This window comes from Nannospalax galili, unplaced genomic scaffold, assembly GCF_000622305.1.
Source record: "Nannospalax galili isolate Female #2095 unplaced genomic scaffold, S.galili_v1.0 scaffold102, whole genome shotgun sequence".
NCBI classification, from domain to species: Eukaryota; Metazoa; Chordata; class Mammalia; order Rodentia; family Spalacidae; genus Nannospalax; species Nannospalax galili.
In genome coordinates this window covers 918,541-931,281 of record NW_008351958.1, presented here as the reverse complement: position 1 = coordinate 931,281, position 12,741 = coordinate 918,541, and positions in this window count along the sequence as shown.

The following is a 12,741-nucleotide window of genomic DNA, read 5'->3' as shown; positions in this document are numbered from 1 at the left end:
GAGAGAGAGAGAGAGAGAGAGAGAGAGAGAGAGAGAGAGATTGAGATTTTAGAAATCTATCTTCAAATTACCCACCCCCAATAGCAAAATCAAAAATAAATGTCAACAGTCCACAAAGGAGAAAATTCAAATATGTAATCTAAAAATGTCACTGTAGAAAAAGCAAATTAAAGCTATACTGAAATATCATTTTAACTTGTCAGCATGTGGTGACGATGCTGACCTACCACAAAAGCACATGAGTTAAAGAAATTCCACATATTTTTGGCAGTTCACGTTTCTGCGCATTTAAACATTGCTGTTTCTTCTACAGAGGATGGCCTTTGACCCTTTGCTTTTGGTGCTGTGCTCCTAACCCCAACTCATGCTTCAAAACTCAGCTTACCTCCTTCAGGAACCCTTGTCCACCAGCTAGTTTGACCAATCCATCTCTGTTCTTTCTTTCCTTCCTTCCTTCCTTCCTTCCTTCCTTCCTTCCTTCCTTCCGTCCGTCCGTCCTCTGCTCCATGCATGTGCCACGGCACTCATGCATGCACATGCGCTTGCACACGTGAACACACACAGACATATTAAATAAATGTAAAAACAACTTTAGAATGCATGCAACACTTTCCAAACAACAGTGAACAGAAAGTGTGGCTCCCTCCCTCCCCCTTCCTTCCTCCCTCCCTCCCTCCTTCCTTCTTTCCTTCCTTCTTAAATTCAATCATATTCTTGCCTTGCTGATTTCAACGTTGATTTACTTGTTCCTTTTCCCAGCCACTCTGTGAGAACACCGAGTCTAATTCGATTCTGTGTTCCCAAGGCCTAAGCCACTGGAAGCACTCAAAGATTCTTTGTTGGGCAGAAGAATGCAGAACTTGTTACTTTCCTCAGAGAATACTCTTCTGGGGCTCGGCGCCGCTGGGGCTGTGTGCAGCACGTGCCGCTGGGAGGCAGTGTTGTGCAGAAAAAGGATCTCTGCTTCGCAGGTAGAAGGCCAGGCCGGCTGCTCCAGAGCTGGCACATCTACCTGCCTGACAGGGGGCACACAGTCTCCCTAAAACAATGGCAAAAAACAGGAAGAGAGAAGATTTTGCTTATGGGAAGAGCATGAAGATTAAGGATAATTTAGGCCCTTTTAAGAAGAGAATAGTTGGTGTATTTATCATAAAATAGCTCTTGATTGCTTGTTTAAATAACAGGAACAACTGCAGATAAAGACTCATTTCAAAGAAGTGTTCTTATTTACTTACTTACTTACTTACTTACTTACTTACTTACTTACTAATTTAAGACAGGATCTTATGATATAACCCAAAGTGACCTAGAACTCAATCTGGTCTCCAGCCTAGGCTGGCTTTGTGGAAATCATCTGGCCTCAGCCTCCCAAATGCTGGGATTATAGGTGTGACTTACCGTACTCAGGTTCAGGAAGTATTCTTTAAAAAAAAAATTTAATTCTCTTAGAATTTCATGGAATGTATTTTGATCATATTCATCCTCAAATCCTTCCCTTAACAAGAAATGGTCTTAAAATCATAGTATAAATGACTGTCTCTCTAAATGTCAGCATAGATCCCCACCTCACCCCATCCCCAGAGGACTGGAGGTTGGAGGTTGGTTGCCTGAGATCCTTGGCACCCCTGGGATTGGGTGTTCTGTTGGGGCTTAGATGAGTCAAGGTCTAGAGGGACTCTCATTGCTAGGCCCTGATTCAGCTGTATGTGCATTAAATAGATTTTTGTGCACAGGCCTGGGAAACAAGCCACCATCTATAATTCTGTTTCTATGGGGAAAGGCTTTCTGTGTTCCAAACAACCAACTTACTAATGAACTCCTGGAACACAACCTATTTGTCGATGGGGACCGGCTGACTGGGTTTACATGGCTGAGCCAGCCGCCCAAGTGACTGCACAGTGTTGATCTAATTATAATGAGTTCTCTACGGTGACTAATCTAGCTGTGGTCTCCACAATTGACGTGGAATTCTCAAAAACTGGAGAGAGTTCTGCAAAGAACCACAAAGATGATTAAAAGACTGAAGGAAAATCTAGTCTGGTCTCTATAGTTTTAAGATTGTAGAAACTGCTCATTTAATAATGAGTCTCAAATGGGAAAAAAAGGCAAAAAAGCATTTGATTCTACACTATCAAGTGCATTTATCACTTGCTAATTTGCAATGACTTTGTAGAGAAGGGATCCAGTGTTGGCTGACTTGTACTAGCCATTAGTCTCTCTGCAGGCATTTACGCACAATATTGAACTCTATCTTCATAACCACCCAGCCAGATGGACATAATTACCTCTGCTACAGATGAGGAAACTGTTTAGTTTGTTGAAAAAAGTCTCTCTTGGCTGGGCATGGTGGCACACACCTTTAATCCCAGCACTGAGGAGCAGAGGCAGGCAGATCTCTGTGAGTTCCAGGTCAGCTGGGAGATCCTGTCTCAAAAAAGACTGAAAAAAAAAGAAGAAAAAACTCTTGTTTTTTCTCATGTGCATGTGTGCATGGACGTGTGTGTGTGTGTGTGTGTGTGTGTGTGTGTGTGTGTGTGCTTGTTTGCATGTGTGTAGGTATACATGTGTCTAGGTTGGATGTACTTCTGTGCATGTGGAGGCTAGAGGTTGACACTGGTTGTCTTCTTTGATCACTCCTCCCTTTACTGAGGCAGGGTCTCTTACTGAACCCAGAGCTTGCCATTTTGGCTAATCTAGCAAGCCAGCTTGCCCCAGGGATTCCCTTGTCTCTGCCTCCCAAGTTTGAGTTTACAGGTGAGCTGCCACACCCAAGAGCTTTCTGTGTGGTTGCTGGAAATCCTAACTCTGGTCTTCATGCCTCCATTGAGCCATCTCCCCAGCCAGGTTGAAAAACCTTAAAAATGGGGCTGAAGAGATGGCTCAGCAGTTAAGAGCATTGACTGCTCTTGCAGAGAACCTGCGTTCAGTTCCCAGCATCCACATGGTGGTTAACAACCATCCATAGCTTCAATTTCAAGCATCTGATGCCCTCTTCTGGCCCCAGTGGGCATTGTATGCACGCAGTGCACTTATAAATACACAGACAAAACACTCATACACATAAAATAAAAATAAAATTAAAACAGAAAATCTTCAAACTAATAATATAGATTGAAGATTCAAATTCAGGCCAGATGAACTTCAATGAACTAATTTTCACACTGTTGCCTAGAGTGGTGGTGAATTCCCATAATCCAGCACAGAGGAGGCAGAGGCAGCAGTCTTTGATGTTCAAGGTTAGGCTCCATTACATAGTGAGTTCAAGGTCAGCTAAAGGTTTATGAGATTCTGTCTCAGTCTCCCCCTCAAATAAATAAAAAAAATAAAAACAGGTTCCACACTGCAGCCAGAGTGATTTTTCTGAAACATAAACTGATAATGTCCTTTCCCTGTATAAAATAGTTCCAAGCTGTGCTCTGCTCCTGAGATGAATTTCAATTTGTTAACATGGCTGATGTGGCTCCCAGTCTTCCGACCTCCTGCCATCACCTCCCCCCACTCTGCCTAGTGCTGTGTTCAGATACTTTGCCATTTCTCCACTCATCCACACACTGCCAGCCTCCAGGTCTTCCCACAGACAGCTACCCGGCCTTGCTACCTCCACCTTCTCTTGACTGTCTTCTGTCCATCTTGTGCTTCTGTTTGCTCTTCCCAAGAGTAGGCTCATCAGCCTTCTCCATTATCTCACTGAATGTTATGTTCCATTATAATAGCATTTATCACAGGGAACTGTAAATACAGACACCCCCAAAGCCATCCCCCTACTCAAAAATTGTTATACAAATGTGAATGATCATATCATGGCTTACTTTTTACAAACAATAAAAGACTAATATTTTTAAAACATTTAATTCTCTCTCTCTCTTTTTTTTTTTTTTTTTTGAGACAGGGTCTCCCTAGCTGACTTGGAATTCACTATGTAAACCAGGCTGGCCTTGAACTCACAGAGATCCACCTGCCTCTCTGCCTCCCAGTGCTGAGATTACACATGTGTGCCACCACGCTTGGCAGTTTACTTCTCTTTTTAAAATAATTGATTTATTTATTTTTATTTATTTTTATTTTTTTTCTGGTCTCTTGTTACTCACAGCTGATTTTTCAGCCCCATATTTTTATTTTTATGTGTATGAGGTGTTATTCCTACATGCGTGCAAGTGCACCAGTGTCATACAGTGCCCAAGGAGGTCAGGAGAGGTGTCGGATCCCTTGTTAGCTGCCATGTGGGTGCTAGGAACCGAATCTGGGTCCTCTGCAAGAGCAGTCAGTGCTCTTACCTGTTGAGCCATCTCTCCAGCCCTGCCTCCTCTCTTTCTAAGAAAGGTATTTGAAATCATCCCTAGGACCACCACATGACTCCTAGTTATCTTTGAATATATCTCCTTGAGAGGAAGGAAAAGGAGTGTTAACTGCAAAAGGCTTCTGGGAATTGAGGGAAATGTCAGCTTAGCATGGGAGAGCATCCCACAGCTGACATCACCCAGGCAACAGTAGAAGAGAGTGAGCGCAGTCCACTCCTTAGCTTCGGGAGAGACCCAGGAATCTGTAACATTCAGAGGAACATTGCTCTTTGTAAAACTTCTCTAAACAAAAATCTCCTATCCTAGCTAGCATGGGACAACTCTGGGGGTGAGGGAGTGTGTCAAGAAAATTTTTAACTTTAATAAACCCATTCTTTCACTGTCCTTGGCAACAGAGAAAAAACGGCCATCGTGTGCGGTACAGTGCTCTTCAAGTCCAACACCAAGGCTTCTAAGTCACTCCCGAAGCATCTGCTCTCTAAGCTGACTGATCCCAGGTCCTGGAGGCCTGTTTGCTGGTGACTGAATGATTATTCTCCTTTGCTTTGAACTCTCGGCATTCTCTCAATTCCTATTGAGTTGTAGAGCCTGGAGCCAGCCCCAGCTCTCTGTCACAGAGAGCTCTGGCCAGTACAGAGAGCAATGTAGCAATTACCTCATGACACAGACATGCTTTTCATTTGCCACAGTTCTCTGCTTGCATTTTTTTCAATCAACAGAACTGCGGGGTTGTGACAATTCCTCCCGGTCAACTGGCTATCCACGAAAGCTGTACTTTCAATTTTCCAGCCAACTGCCTTTGAGTGTTGGCACCTTGCCTTCGAACATGTTCACTTTTCAATTCTAAGTTCATAACCATGAGTTTGTCTATTGAAACTTTCTACGGAACTCTATCCAGTCTATGTTCCATTACTCCAGTTGACCAGTGCTGCCTTCTGTAATAACTCTTATTCTCTGAGATCTGTCCATCCCCCTTATGTCACACCTTGAGGGATGTGTAATTAGCTGCTAACTTCCCTAGCAACTTTCTTTTCAACCAGTGTATTAGGCAAATGAAGCTGAATTGTACTGTAGCAAACAAGTTGCTCTCATATCTTCAGTGACTTAAATCAATATTTTGAGGGCACTGCTCTTTGGTATTTACATTATATTTCCTTTTTCTTTTTCTTTATTTTTATTGTATGTGGTTGTAGATATGAGTGCCAGTGCACTTGGAGACATCAGAGGATGACTTTTTAGAGTTGGCTTTTTCCTTCCATTGTGGGTTCTCAGGATCAAACTCAGGCCATCAAGCTTGTGCAGCAAGTGCTTTTACCTGTTGAGCCATCTCAATGGCCCATACACACTCAATTTCTTACACTAGCCAGCAAAGGGGCTCTGATGATCATACTCAGTCCATGACCTGGAGCCACAGAGCCACCATTTAGCAGTGCCATCTCAACACAAGGCTTTAGGGTTCACAGGGGCAGAAGAACAAAGCATGAAGAGTGGAAAGCTTTCACCCATCTCTACCATGTGGAAATGGTGCATCTCACATACGCTAATATTTCATCAGCTAAATCAAGTCCCATGGTTAACAGTAATTTCAAGGCTTGAGTGCTCTGAAGGAGACGAACTGGGGAGAAATCTCAGCACTTGCTAGTAGGACCTCCCACAAGCAGTGTGATTCAAATTTGCCTAAGCACAGTGATCTTGTCTTTCCTCTTGTCTCTGTGTCACCCACATAAAGAAAACATGGATTCTCAGCACACTACTCGCCTGCACCATACAAAAAAAGGAGTGTTCTTCTATTCTATAGTCTAGATTATATCTGAAGACATTAGGCCAAAGACCAAAATTCATCAAGGAATCCAGAGACCTGGATTTGTTCTAGGGCCTTCCCTCTCCCAAAGAGTTAATCTTTACATTCATCCCTCTGTATTCAGAGTCACTGTCCTAACTCAGTCCTTCAGCATTTGTTGCTTGGACAACTAGGTTGGCCTCTTTCTATATTTCCCTGATTTGAATTCCACTGTTCCCTCTCTAGCCTACCCTACCCCTTAGTTCCAGGCTGGTTTTGCTAACAATAAGAAGACCTATTAAAAATCATCAGTGATTTCCCATTGAATTTAACATCTAAATTCCCTTGCATGGCATTCAAGAAACTTCCTAACATTGCAAGACTTCAGGGTCAACAGCAGCAGACTCCCCTCTACCGGGAACCTCACAGCCATTCTCAGTGACTAGCTGTCCCTCTGATGGAAACCTTGTTCCTGTGCCTCAGTAAGACCTGTCATTACCTGCTTTGGAAGTCCTCAGCTTCTCCTTCCAGACTGACCAACTACTTCTCCTGGACTTCCGATGCACATTGCTCACGGGGTCTATTTCTTGGTACCAAGATGACTTTTTTGCATCTCATCTCCATCGCTACAGCAGAAGATACCCGAGAGCCTGAGCAACCTGTGGCTCACAGCAAACCTCTGTGAAAAATACACAGATATATGGACAAATGAATGGTCCCATCAGCTCTAAGCATAGGAATCTATGTTGTCCGGGCAACCATGCAGAATGTAAAGTATCACATGAAATCCCAACATTAACACCAGAGCCATGATCGGCATCAAGGTGGGAATGCCAACATTCTGAACAAGAGAGTCAAGGAATGGGCAGTCATGATGGGGAATGGGAGGACTGAGAAATCATGGGGCTGAAACACAGGAGAAATGAGGCCTGGATACCAACTGCACACAGTGCCCTCGGTGCTGCCAAAGCCATTAGAGAGGAGGCCGCATGGTTAGAAAATGATCCACTCAACTTCAAGCCACTGCATTGCAGATTCCACAGAAGCACTGACCAAGTTCTTTCTATTATTACTAATTAAACGTATTTAAAAACTGGTAGATAAAAATATAAAAAATTGTCAAGAGTTCTTAAAGCAAATTCTTTTCACTTCTAGCCTCTCTTCTCTGTCTCTGTTCCAGTTCAAGTACCGACACACAGTAAATCCGGAAAGGCTGAAATGATCCTTTAAAAAAACCTAAAAGATGAAGAACTTCCTAAGTGAAACCTTTCTTCTGGTTCTTACCTGGAGCTGATGGGCTCCTTCAGGTTCGTGCAGTGACCAAGGCTCAACCATGGGCCTTGGTAGCCAAGGAGAGAAGTGTGGCCTCTCTTTTGCCACATTTCTTATTTAAACAAACTTTAGAGAAATATTTGGCGCCAGGTTCTTAGGACCAGTTGCACAATGAAATTTTCTTCTCAAATATTTATTCTGTCTGCCTGTAGAATTTAACTTAACAAAAAGATCATTAAGTGTGAGGTAGCAATGCACATGAATGGATTTTTTCATGTGCTTATTCAAAACTGGGGTTCTGAAGAACAAATCAAAAACCTATTCAGAATAATTCTGCTTTCCTCAATGATAGGGAGAAATCCCACCAGAAGAAGAAAGTTATAAAACACTGCATTCATTCTACAGGACAGACAGAATCAAGTGTCAGTCAAAGAATTGGTATGTGAAAATCAAAACAGCAACAGTTCAGCTATGGAAGTAAGTCCCCACAACCAGCTCCCTGTCCTTTAACACACACACACACACACACACACACACACACACATGCACACACACACACTTACAAACATGCACCACAAATGGAATTCAGTCAACCAGAACTTTACAAGAACACTTGAACTTTCTAGTAGTTATGGGTATAAAATTCTCAGGCAGCCGGGTTAAGAATGTTCTCTGTAGCAGGAGTCCCATTTTAAAAGACAGTGAGTAAGGTTTAGCCAGGGCCATGTGATGGTTTTAGATAAGTGCTCTGTTGGACCCCAAACAAGATTATTAATCCTCCTCTTCCCACTTTTTCTCTAAGTCCACCCCAATGCCTGGCCTTAGCAATGAAGAAGAAAAAATAACCAAATAACAAGATCACAGCACTCACTTTGCAAATCACCTCCTACCTGGAATTGAGCTTGGTCAACAGGAACAAAAGTATCCTTTGACCTCAATATTTTCACTCTTTTTCAAAGGCAAGTTGAACTTTGGATGGGTCTGAGGTCCTGTCCAAGATGTGGCCCTTACCACAGCTCCATCGCAGAATGGATTTGATGTGATTGGTGCGTCTACCTTCCCCTTACTCTGTTATGAGCTTGCAATTATTTAAAGTTGCTCATTATGATAGAAAGAGTTGATGATCAATTTGTAAATTTGACTAGGCTAACAACAGTAGAGCGGCAGCATAACTTTCTAAGGAGATGCCCCCACACCAGTCTATGCACCCCCCACCACATGGGGGCCATCCACTGTCACCTCCTCCCACCACTTCTCACTTCCAACACAGCCTCCCTACTGTGTTAGTATGCTTGGACAGCCATAAAAAATACCACAGGCAGGTGACTTAACCAATAGAAATGTTTGCATTTTTTCCATTGAATTCTTACCATTCTGAAAGCTGTGCTGTTCAAGATCAAGGTAGCAGGAAAGCACCCAGGACCTCTTCTCTGTTCACCTCCCACAAGAAGAGAGACTGCCTGGTGTCTCTTCCTCCTTTTATAATACACGAATATGATTAGGTCTGGGTCTTGCCCTTATGACTTCACTCAACCTTAATTATCTCCATAAAGTCCCTATCTTCAAACAGTCACATTGGAGCTGAGGCTTCAACATATGACTTCAGGAGGAATTCGGTTGATAACATTTACCTTTGCATCCTTGTTACACGTTGCTCTAGAGAGCAAGTGGCAGGAATGGGGTGGATGTGGCAGGAAAAGAAAGAGGAACATTTGACCCAGCAAAGAGAGAGGTTTAGAGCTGGGAAAGGCCTCACCTGTCTTGAGCAGCACCACCACCCATTTAGTTTAATAAGATGAAAGGCGGAGTCATTTTTATTTTATGTGTATGTTTTGTTTGCTTGTATATAAGTGTACAAGTCATGTGCGCACTGCCAGAAGAGAATGTTGGATCCCCTGAACTGGAGTTAGGGACTGTTGTTAGCTACTCTCTGGGTGTTAGGAATGAAACTCGGGCCCTCTACAAGAGCAGCCAGTGTTCTTAATCACTGAGCCATCTCCCCAGCTCCAAGAGTCATTTTTGGCTCATCTGTATAAGTCAGGTATTGCTGAGTAACAAACAACTGCAAGTTTCAAATTTTAAAGTAATATTCAGCAGAGGATGTAGCTAGGTGGGTAGGGTACTTGCTTAGTAGCACAAAACTTTGGATTCAATACCCAGAACCACAGAAACTGAGTATGGTAGTGCATATCTGTATTCCCAGCACTTGAGAGGCAGAGGCAGGAGGATCAGAAGTAAAAGGTCATCCTCAGATAGGGTTTGAGGCCAGTATAGGCTACATGAGATCCTATCTCTAAATACATACTGTTCTAGTTTGGTTTCCCAAAGCAACTTGGGGAGGAAAGGGCTTATTTCCTCTTTTTTTTTTTTTTTTTTTTTTTTTTAGATGAATAACAAATACAATTTTTTTGGTCTTTTTGGGACCGGGTCTCCCTGTAGCCCCAGCTGGCCTGGAACTCACAGAGATTCACCTGCCTCTGCCTCCCGAGTGCTGAGATTAAAGGTGTGGGCCACCATGCCTGGCTTGGGTTTATTTCCTTTTACACTTCCAGGTAACAGTTCATCACTGAAAGAAGTCAGGGCAGGAACTTAAGGCATGAACCTGGAGGCAGGAACTGAAGCAGAGACTATGGAGGATCACTGCTGATGGAATTGCTTCTCCCTGGCTTGCTCAGTTGTCTTTCTTTTTGTTTTTTTGGGTTTTTTTTTTTTTGTTGTTGTTGTTTTTTGTTTTTGAAAGGGTTTCTCTGTAGCTATAGCTGGCCTGGAACTCACTATGTAGGCCAGGCTAGCCTTAATCTCACAGAGATTCCCCTGCCTCTGCCTCCCAGGGTGCTGGGTTTAAAGGCATGTGTCACCATGCCCGGCTTCACTTGTCTTTCTTATACAGCCTAAGCCTATCTGCCTAGGGATAGCACCACCCATAGTGGACTGGGCCTGCCCACATCAATCAGCAATAAGAAAATTCCTCATAGACATGGCCACTCCAATGGAGAAAATTCCTCAATTAAGGTTCCCTTGTCCCAGGTTACTTTAGTCTATGTCAAATTGACAAAACAAACAAACAAACAAAAACCAAACTAACCAGCACACATAGATACATACAGCATGAAAAAAATAAAACTATTACTATTTAGATACCCAGAAGTTAGTTGAGCTTTGGCTGATCTATGCTTGCTCATTTTTGCAAATCTGGCCCAAATGGCTCTGCTTTTTGATGCAGGTTCATGAGTGACTCTTCTACATGTCTCTCATCCTCTCGGAACAGTGGTGAACAAGGGCATGTTCCTTCTTTGGTGGCTAAGGCTCAACAGCCTGAATGGAAATGGACCCCATCTCCTGACTCAGACTTAGAATGACACACTGGTCTGTTTGTGTCACTTACTGAAGCAGGCCTCAAAGTCGAGCTCCGAATCTACAGCCAGAGAGGCCCCAATGGTGTGGATGCAGACAGCAGTAAAGGACTCGGTGTAGGAACTTCACCTCTCAGCACAGTGCCACCATGCCAGCAATCCACTCAAGCCATTTGTGCTGCTCTCAGCCTCCACCAGAGAAGCTTGTTCATGCAGTGGGTAGCAGTTAATCAAGGACTGTTGACCAGTCAAAGTGAGTGAATAAATGACTGTGAGTGTTCAGCCTTAAATGGGATGTCTATATCACCACTTTCCCCTATCCCCCAGCACACTTCTACCTCCACATGGCCCAGGGAATGTGAAAGAAGAGGAGATATGAAATACCACCTTCTGGACATAACATGACAATTGCAGCAGTGCTTACCTGCACAAGACCTGCTCAAGATTAAGCCAGTCAAAATTCCAGCTTAGATGGAAGAGGGGCTCACAAGGCCCCACTCCTAGCTGAGGAGTTATTGACAGTTGATGATTTCTAGGAGAGTGAGAGTCATTTTTCTTTGGGGTTGTGGCCATTGCTAGGCTGGCCATGCTTCAGTAGATGGCCCTACAACTGTGTGCATGCAGGCAGCATTGACATGACTCTAAGTTATTTTAGGAGATGAAAGAGCCAAGTGTGGTGGCACATGCTCTGATCCCAGCACTTGGGAGGCAGAGGCAGGTGAATATCTGTGAGATACAGACCAGCCTGATCTACAGAGCAAATTCCAGGCTGGCTGAGGCTATAGGGAGACCCTGTCTCAAAAACAAAGGCAAGGAAAAAAGACGAAAGAAAGAAAGGGAGACATGTAGTTGGTAGTAGAGGGAGGTGTTAGAAAGGTCCAGGGGGTGAATATGATAAAAATTCATTGCATACCTGTATTAAATTCTCAAAGAGTAAATAAAAAATATTAGTTAAAAGACACTGAACACGCTCTCTCCTACCCGCAGACCTCTCTCCGGGGTAAGTCCATCACACCCTCCGTGCCTTGACTCCCCCAGCCTCATTCATGCTCCCATCTCCCCCTTCAGTCTGTCCTCCTAGTTTGGGTCCTGCCCCATTCCTTGTCTTGGGGCCCCAGACACCTGGGGAACCAATGCTGCTTCCTGATCCTTTTCATCCAGACCAATGCAGTGCATTCTCTGGACCCCAGGAGCACTGCTTCTGGGCCTAGCGGGCCCTCACCTCCCTCTGCTTCCCTGGGCCTACACCACCTGCCAGCCTCTTTCTGGGATGGGGGGTGGGGCTGACCTTTCTTCTTCCTGATCCTTTGCATCAAGACCAACACAGCTCCTCAGTGCAGTCCCCAGGAGTCCTTGGGGCCTCTTTCTGCTCCATCTGCCTTTGCATCTCTGGGTGGCACAGCCACCAGCTGCCCTAGACCAGCATCTTTCCTGGGCCAGGCTCCGAGGCCAGTCAAACCGCCAAATTTCTGAGACCAAAATCGTTCCTGGATGGATCCAGAATCGTTTTCAGTCTTAGGAGAAAGCCTGAAAACATCTGACCCTCATCTGAATTGGGCCTCTGTGGGAACTCCTGAAGACAAAGGCAATCTGGCCACTCCAATATAAAATCAAAAGACAGAACTGGAAGCTTAGATGAACCAGCTTTTCATGCCCAAAAAGTAAACCACAAAGACACATAAAGTTCACAAAAAGAAGCAGACCTAAACTTGAAGGCCTGTCTCACACAACAATCAGAAACTACAAAAGAAATTTACATGTCAAAATCACAGAGAAAAAATAAAATAACATGAAAAACCAAAATAACATGTCCCACCAAATACCAATAGTCCTCTACAGGAGTACAATGAGACCCCCCTAGAGATAATGCAGGACATGGAGCTCAAATGAATAATTATAAATGTGATAAAAGAATTCAGTGAATTTAAAGAACACACAAAAAAGAAATCAAATAACTGAAGGAAGATAGGGATAAACTTTTGAATGAATTCAGAAAAAGAGCTAGAAATATTGAAGACTACTCAGGCTGAAATGAAGA